Source organism: Saccostrea cucullata, unplaced genomic scaffold, assembly GCF_032062105.1.
Source record: "Saccostrea cucullata isolate Sc308-1 unplaced genomic scaffold, CSIRO_AGI_Scuc_v1 ctg3380, whole genome shotgun sequence".
Classification (NCBI taxonomy): Eukaryota; Metazoa; Mollusca; class Bivalvia; order Ostreida; family Ostreidae; genus Saccostrea; species Saccostrea cuccullata.
In genome coordinates this window covers 1-8,513 of record NW_026937201.1, presented here as the reverse complement: position 1 = coordinate 8,513, position 8,513 = coordinate 1, and the positions used below count along the sequence as shown (strand labels likewise).

Here is an 8,513-nt window from a genome sequence, read left to right as displayed (position 1 = left end):
AAAACTTAAAGAGAGATCAAAATCATTATGACATATCGAAAATAGTGGGGAAAAAAATCAAGAAAGCTAGCTGTCCAACATGGATAGCAGAGACTTTACTTGACCAACAACAAAATATTAGAGAAGATCAGTGTGGCAGACGAAGGAGAAAAACATCATTAGCATATGCCTTTCAATATTGTGTCCCTCGATCACCAGCCGGAAATTATGAAAACTTGTGAGGCAGTTGATTTCTCATTCTTCATTTGCTGTATCTTTTTAAATCTAAAAAAAAAAATCAAAATAGCAGCTGGTCTTCTTTAAGAAATACGCCACTTAATGAGAGTGAAGCACTGAAAAAATCATTTTATCATTCCATCTACAAGCAATATGTTGTTGGATTAATTTTAGATGATATGTCCATCCAATTATATTTACAGATCTACTCTAAAAATAATAAAACTGTTATAACTGATTTTACTAATCTTGGAATGAGTCAGTTTTGGTTAAGAAAACTAAAACCTAGACTTCAATGGACATATTAAGTAAAATCAAATTTGCAGTATATAGGGTTTTTTGGATTAACTTGTTTTCGTCATTTCCCTACTACACTTGTATCATCGTGATCTTTCTATTCTTACCTGGGAAATTATAAACATGCTGCAGATCTTTGGCTTTACTGTTAGGTACATCAGCACAGAGATTTCTAGCCAAACAGAGATTATTCTAAGTAACTGAAACGATGACAAGAATGAAAATATCAAAAATTCATTTTCCTAAATCTCCATCAATAGAATTAATTATGGATTTTTCCAAAGCTGTAAAGAAAATCAGAGATAACACCTTCAAAAGTACTTTATCTGGCACTTGCGGAAAGAAAATTTAGAGATTAGACACTATATATGGCTCAATTTCTATGATGCACAAAAATATGTGGAATAAAACGCTAAATTTCCTTATACTTTATTTAAGACTTACAATTGAACATTTGGAACTTACAAGAGATGCAAAAATGAGAAACTAACCTCTGAAGTTAGTCTTGGACAGAATATGTCACATATTTTGCATTGTTATGGGAATACATTCCAGGATCCATCACATCTCCAGAGCACTATCCAGTTGTTGCAAAACACAAGTCAAGTGATTGATATATTCCGTAACCACCTCCCATCATTTCTAAATCGGATGAGAGAATTAGCACCTTAAAAGACATATTAGACTGTTTTGAAATGAGAATACGAAATAATAAAATTTGATGACTTCTTTCAAACAGAAAAATATCGTTTTGGTATCACATTAGACTGAGGGTAAGGCTATTTCACCTCATATCACAGGCTTCAGGGAACTTTACACAGACAATTTCAATCATCAGCTGTAGGAATTTATAGAAATGTATCAATAAATGTATACGTTATGTAGGGACACTAGGTATGTCAGATCACTTTATGAGACGTTTTGAATTTTGAAACCTGCAATTGTCAACATTAATTGTTTGTTTTATTTATATAGTACATAAAAAGGTGATCTTTTCTCACGAGAATGTATAATTTGAACTTACGTAGAAAACGCTTGAACCTATTTTTTTCAATTTTGGGGAGAGAAAGGACAAGTGACATCCTTTAGATTTTATGAACCTATTTTTCAGAGTAGCATAGTACGTGGTAGAAGACAACTGTTGATAGTTCATTCAAGTAACATGAATATATCTCAATTAAGAGATAGATCAGTAACTGTACTTTTTAAACTTGCATCGAGAAGAGTAAAGTCAGATTAAAAATATTAAAGATAATTTAGAATCAATCAAAAAATCTACAATAAAGAACATTTCAAAATAGATGTCTTTATTACTGAATACATTAACAAGGAATTGGAAAATTTGATAGAAATAGACGGATCAATAAGTTAATATATCATAGTGGGGCTTAAGAAGACAACTCACCATACCAGATATATTGTTGTTGTTTTTTCATAGACGTGTAGATAACACCCTCAATGGTTACATGTTTTTATTATACATTGCATCAACCAGGGAAATATTTGTATCGTGGGTCTCAATAATACTAATTTACACGAAAACTTTATTAATAGATTTTACTTTAAAAGTAGGGAGGAAAGACCAGTCTCCTCCTATAATGTTTTTGTAGGATTTTCTGCCTGTAGACTTACAGTAGCTGAGAGGGATGAATTACATATGGTGTTAACTAACAAGCTGTATTGTTAATTAATTATTAAATTAATTCAAAATTAATAGTGGAAGGAATTATATAAATGGAGATTAGATATTCATTAAAATTTGAATCTTGTTTATTCAGAATTAAATTTACTACAGCTATGGCTATCATCAGATATGATGTTGTTGTTGTTTTTAAAATGTAAATAACACCCTCAATGATTATATGTTTTTACAGTAAAACTCGTTTAGTAGAACATGGATATTATGAATTCACAAATACAGCGAAGTCACCTTGAATCCCTAGCTATTTACATTTCATGAATTTCATATCAGGATATAACGAATTATGGATATATAGCAAAGTTATTTAGTAGGCCCCAACGACTTCGTAATAACTGAGTTTTGTTGTAAAATAGATCAATCAACCAGGGAAATATATGTATCGTAGGTCTCAATACATTTAATTCACAGGAAAACTTTATGAATAAATTTTACTATAAAAGTAGGTAGGAAAGACTAATCTCCTCCTATAATGGTTTTGAAGAATTTCCTGTCTGTAGACTGTAGCTGACAGGGATAATTACATATATGGTGTTAACTAAGATATTGTATTGTTAATCAAATAGTAAATTAAATTTTAACTAATCGTGGAATGAATTTTATAAATGAAGATAAGAAAATTCATTACATTTGAATCTTGTTTATTCGAAAGCTATTACAGCAAACCATGGTAAAATTCTTCAAGGCGCAACGGCAGACATTACATATTTCTTCCACAAAAAGTGAGAAGAAGCGTAAAGTACTTCCGTACCGTATTTCTCCCCCCGATCATGTCAGTTATTTAAAATCCGCCTGAATATTGTCTTATTTAGTCATTATTACATTGTACGTGGCGGACGTAACTTTTTGTAAGTCATTTTATATTCTCTATTGTAAACATTTTCAAAAACAACTGTTGTGATTTCACTTAGTTTAAATAGTGACATCAAAAAAAGATAAAATTAAACACGTGAAAGATAATGTTGACTTAAATCAGATAAAAGCATTGACAACTTCAGAAATGGGTGTATGTTACGTATATGTTATGTTATGGAATATAGGGAAGACAGATCACTTTATGAGATGTTTTGTCTGTTTGGAAACTGCAAATGGCAACAGCAATGGTCAATCGTACTTGTATAATACATAAAAAGGTTATAGTTTCTCTTGAGAGTCTATAATTTTTAGTCATGCAGAAAACACTTGAGCCTCTTTTTTTTCAAGCAAAATTGGGAAGAAGGGACAAGTAACATCCTTTAGATTTTATGTGGGATATTCCTGCAGTAGTCTCACGGAACATAGCAGGGATAATTTCTTTCTATCAACAAAGACATTGTGTTGTTTATCAATCAGTATATTAACAACAAATCTATTGTGAGGTCAACTTGATGAATTAAGACGAGCGATTCATTTGTTTCATAATTTAAATTGTCAATCCCTGACCTATTCGGACAAATTGTCACTTAAAATATCTAAAGGAAAAGGACAAACAGGAAAATGTGAAATCAATATCTACGTGTAATATATTTAAAAATTAAGGAAGCTCATCAAAAGTATGTCGTATATTTTGTTTCAACCACAGTTTCCTGAAAATAGTTTCATCATTTGTTTGTATATTCAGTCAGAGTAGCATAGTACGTGTTTGAAGACAACTGATGTTAGTTCATTCAAATAGCATGACTATATCTCAAGTAAGCGATAGATAAATAACTGTCCTTTTTAAACTTACATCGAGAAGAGTTAAGGCAGGTTATAAATATATTAAAGATAACTTAGAATAAATAAAAATATCTACAATAAAGAACATTTCAAAATAGATGTCTTAATAACTGGATACATTAACATTCGATTTTGATATTTGATAGAAATAGACGGATCAATAAGTGAATATATCATAGTGGGGCTTAAGACAAATCGTTACATCAGATATTTTTTTGTGTGTGTGTGTGGGGGGGGGGGGTTCAAACGTGTAAATAACACCCTCAATGGTTATCTGTTTTTATTTTACGTTGCATCAACCAGAGAAATATTTGTATCGTAGATCTCAATAATTTTAATTTACACGAAAATTTTATGAATTACTTTTACAAGGAAGGAAGGACTAGTCTTCTCCTATAATCATTTTGTAGGATTTCCTGCCTGTAGACTCACAGTAGCTAACAGTGATAAGTACATATGGTATAGTGGCATCAAAAAAAGATAAAATTAAACATGTGAAAGATAATGCTGACTTAAAGATAAAATCCCTTTTAAATGCAACTTCAGAAATGGGTGTATGAAGAATAATAATTGAGTACGGTTATATTGTATTGGAAGTATCTGTAGATGTGCATCAATAACTTTATATGTTATGTAAGGAATAAAGGGAAGACAGGTCACTTTATAAGATTTTTTTTTTTTTGGGGGGGGGTTATAACCTGCAAATGGCTACATCAATGGTTTGTCGTTTGTTTTACTTATATAGTACATAAAAAGGTGATATTTTCTCTTGAAAGCTTATAAGTTTAACTCGCACATAAAACACTTGAACCTCTTTTTTCATAAAAAATGGGGAGAAGGAACAATGAACTTTCTTAGGATATTATCAAAGTGGGGCTTAAGGGATGACAAATCGCCAGATAAATCACTAATTCAGATATTTTGTTGGCTTTTTTCTCGAATGTGTAAATAACACCCTAAATCGTTAGATGTTTTTACTATACATTGCATCAACCAGGGAAATATTTGTATCGTAGTTATCAATAGATTTAACTTACACGAAAACTTAATTTATTTATTCTACTATAAAAGTAGGAAGGAAAGACCATTCCCCTTCTATAATGTTTTTGTAGGATTTCCAGCCAGTAGACTCGCAGTAGCTGACAGGGATAATTACATATAGTGTGAACTAAGAAATTATACTGTTAATTAATAAGAAATTTAAATTTATAATTAATCATGGAATTGATTTCAAAAATGAAGATTAGTAATTCATGAAATTTGAATCTTGTTTTTTCGAGAGCTACTACAGCAAAGGAAGGTAAAATTCTTCAAGGCAAAACGAAAGACGAAAAAGCGTAGCTACAATTGTACATGTACGGTGTTTTTGTTAGCACGATCATGTCTGTGTGTTTTTTTTTTTCAAATGCAACAGTGCATTTCAATCTATCATAATCGCATTGTACGTGGTGGAATGAAATTTTATATAAGTCATTTTAAATTCTCACTTGTAATAATTCTCAAAAACAACTATTGTAATTTAATTTACTTTAAACAGTGGCATCAAAATAGGATTAAATTTTATAAATATGTTAAAGATAATGCTGACTCAATTAAGAAAAAAATCTCATATAAAGAAAATTGATTTCAAAAATGAAGAGTAGTATGAAAAGTAGTAATTCATGAAATTTGAATCTTGTTTTTTCTCATTCTCATTTCTCATTTTTCTCATTCTCATTTCTCATTCAAATTTCAGAAATAGATGTATTAAGAATGAGATTTGAATACGGTTACATGTATATTACAGTGAAAGAATTTGTATCAATATAACGGGATATGCTATGGCAAGAGAAATCAATGTATGAGATTTTTTTTTTGTTTTTGGAGCCTGCAAATTGCAACATGAATGGTTCGATGTTTTCCCTATAAAGTACATAAAAAGGTGGTATTTTCTCTTGAAGGTCTATGAATTTTACTTACACAGAAAACACTTGCATCTCTTTTATTCAATAAAAATGGGGAAGAAGTACAAGTAACATTCTTTAGATTTTATGTGGAATCTTCATAAGTCTAAGAGTTACTATACCTAGCAGGAATACTATTTCCAGACCTATTCGGATAAATTGGGACTTTAAATAACAAAAGCAAAGGAGAAACGGGAAAAGCTAGAATAATATCAGTGCCCTGTTCAACAGAGCAAGCACAAGCCGTCAATTCTGTTGGGGGAATATTTTCGCTCTGTTGAACAGGCCTCGGGTATTTCATATATCCAATGCAAAGAGGAAGGAAGCGTTCAAAAAGTAGGTTATGTAAATGTAGGTTGTGTCATTTCAATAAAGTCAAGATTAGTTGAAAACAACATCTACATTTGTTTGCATATTCCGTCAGAAAAGCATAGTACGTGGTGGACGACACCTCATGTAAATAATTCAAATACATTTTTATCTTAAGTAAAAGTAAGAAAAAATTATGTACTTTTTAAAACTTTAATGGTGAAGAATACAGGTAGATTATATAAAAGATAATTTAGAAAATATAAAAAATAATTACAAAATGAAACAAATTTCTGACATAAATGTATTAAAGATTAAATATATTGTAAAATCAAATAGTGATATTTGCTACAAATAGACGGATCAATAAGTGGATATATTATAGTGGAGCTTAAGGGTAGACAAATCTCTACATCAGATTTTTTGTTGTAGTTGTTGTTTTTCGAACATGTAAATAACACCATTAATGTTAAAATGCTTTACTACACATTGCATCAACCTGGGAATATTTTCTGTAGTAGGGTCTCAGTAATTTTAACTTACACGAAAAATTTATGAATTAATTTTACTATAAAGGTAGGGAGGAAAGACCTGTCTCCTTCTTTAATGTTTTTGTAGGATTTCCTGTCAGTAGACTCGGAGTAGCTGACAGGGATAATTACATATGGTGTTAACTAAGATATCGTATTTTTAGTTAATTAATAAATTAAATTACATTTAATAATTAATCGTGGAATGAATTTCATAAATGAAGATTAGTAATTCATAAAATTTGAATCTTGTTTATTCGAGAGCTACCACAGCAAACTGAACACTGAACATGGTAAAATTCTTCAAGAAAGAATAACTGACATCAAATATGTTATGAAAAGATAGTGAGAAAACATAACTCCCTGTTTGGTGCTTTTCCTTCCGCCCGATCGCGTAAGTTGTTTAAATAGTTGGCTGAGTATTGAGTTATTAAGTCATAATCACTTAGTACGTGCTGGATGAATCTTCATGTAAGTCATTTTAAACTCTCTCTTACAGTATAGGTTATAAAATTTACTGTTGTGATTTCATTTACTTTAATTAGTGGCATCAAAATAGGTAAAAATTAAACATGGTAAAGATAATATTAAGTCATTTAAGAGAAAATCCCTGTTAAAGAAAATTTCATAAATACATGTATCAAGAATACGAATGAAGTACGGTTATATTGCAGTGAAAGACATTGTATATGTTATGTTGGGACTATACGAAAAACATATCAATGTATGATATCTCCGTTTTTGTTTCCTGGGTTTCTTTTTTTAACATGCTAATGGCAACATGAATGGTTTGATGTTTTATCTATATATAGTACAATAAAAGGTGGTATTTTCTCTTGAGGGTTTAATTTATGAAAGAAACACTTGAACCTCTTTTTTCCAATAAAAACGGGATGGAAGAACTAGAATCATCCTTTAAATTTAATGTATTGCTTCAGCTGAATCATCCGTTAGAATTCATGCAGAACATTCCTTCAATAAAAGAAATAGTCAATAGTCTATCTGTACCAAGCAGGGCTAAAAGCTTATGTCAACAGTAAAATTGTGTCTTTTATCAATTAGAAATCAAATTAATTATCTATTGTGAGATCAACTTTAAAAATTAGGATGAGCAATTCATAACGTTTGAAATTGTCCATCTAAGACCTACATAAATACATAAACATTGGATTGGAATATTTGATAAAAATAGACTGATCAATAAGTGGATTCCGCTATATCATAGTGGGGATTAAGGAAAGACAAATCACTGAATCAGATATTTTCTTGTTTTGTTTTTGAACGTGCAAATTACACCCTCAATCGTTAAATCTTAAACTACAGCAAACCGCGGTTATAACGAAATCAAAGGGACCTATGAAATTACTTCGCTATATCAGTAATTCGTTATAATCGTTATAAGAAATCGATTAAATTTATATAGCTGGGCATCCAAAATGACTTCGCTATATTCGTAAACTCGTAATATCCGTGTTTGTACTAAACGAGTTTTGTGTTATACATTGCATTAAGCTGGGACATTTCCTATGGTAGGTATCAATAATTTAAACTTACACGAAAAATTTTTGAATCAATTTTACAATAAAAGTAGGAAGGAAAGACCAGTCTCCTCCTTTAATGGTTTAGTAGGATTTCCTGCCTGTAGAATCGCAGTAACTTGCAGGTATAAATATATATATATATATATATATACGGTGTTAACTAAGAAGTTGTATTGTTATTGATTAGTAATATATAATTAATTGTGGAATAAATTTCATCAATGAAGATTAGTAATTCATAAAATTTGAATCTTGTTTATTCGAGAGCCAGATATATCAT

At 30.3% G+C, this 8,513-nt stretch overlaps 1 long non-coding RNA gene across 1 annotated transcript; it reads right to left on the bottom strand.

Annotated features, from left to right (window-relative positions):
* Positions 1–221: 221 nt before the first annotated feature.
* Positions 222–1,095, bottom strand: LOC134247523 (uncharacterized). The gene is made up of 3 exons (XR_009987873.1): positions 1,005–1,095; positions 621–713; positions 222–264 (listed from the first exon to the last, which is right to left on the bottom strand). It is a non-coding gene; the product is annotated as an uncharacterized LOC134247523 (long non-coding RNA).
* Between the last annotated feature and the right edge of the window lie 7,418 nt (positions 1,096–8,513).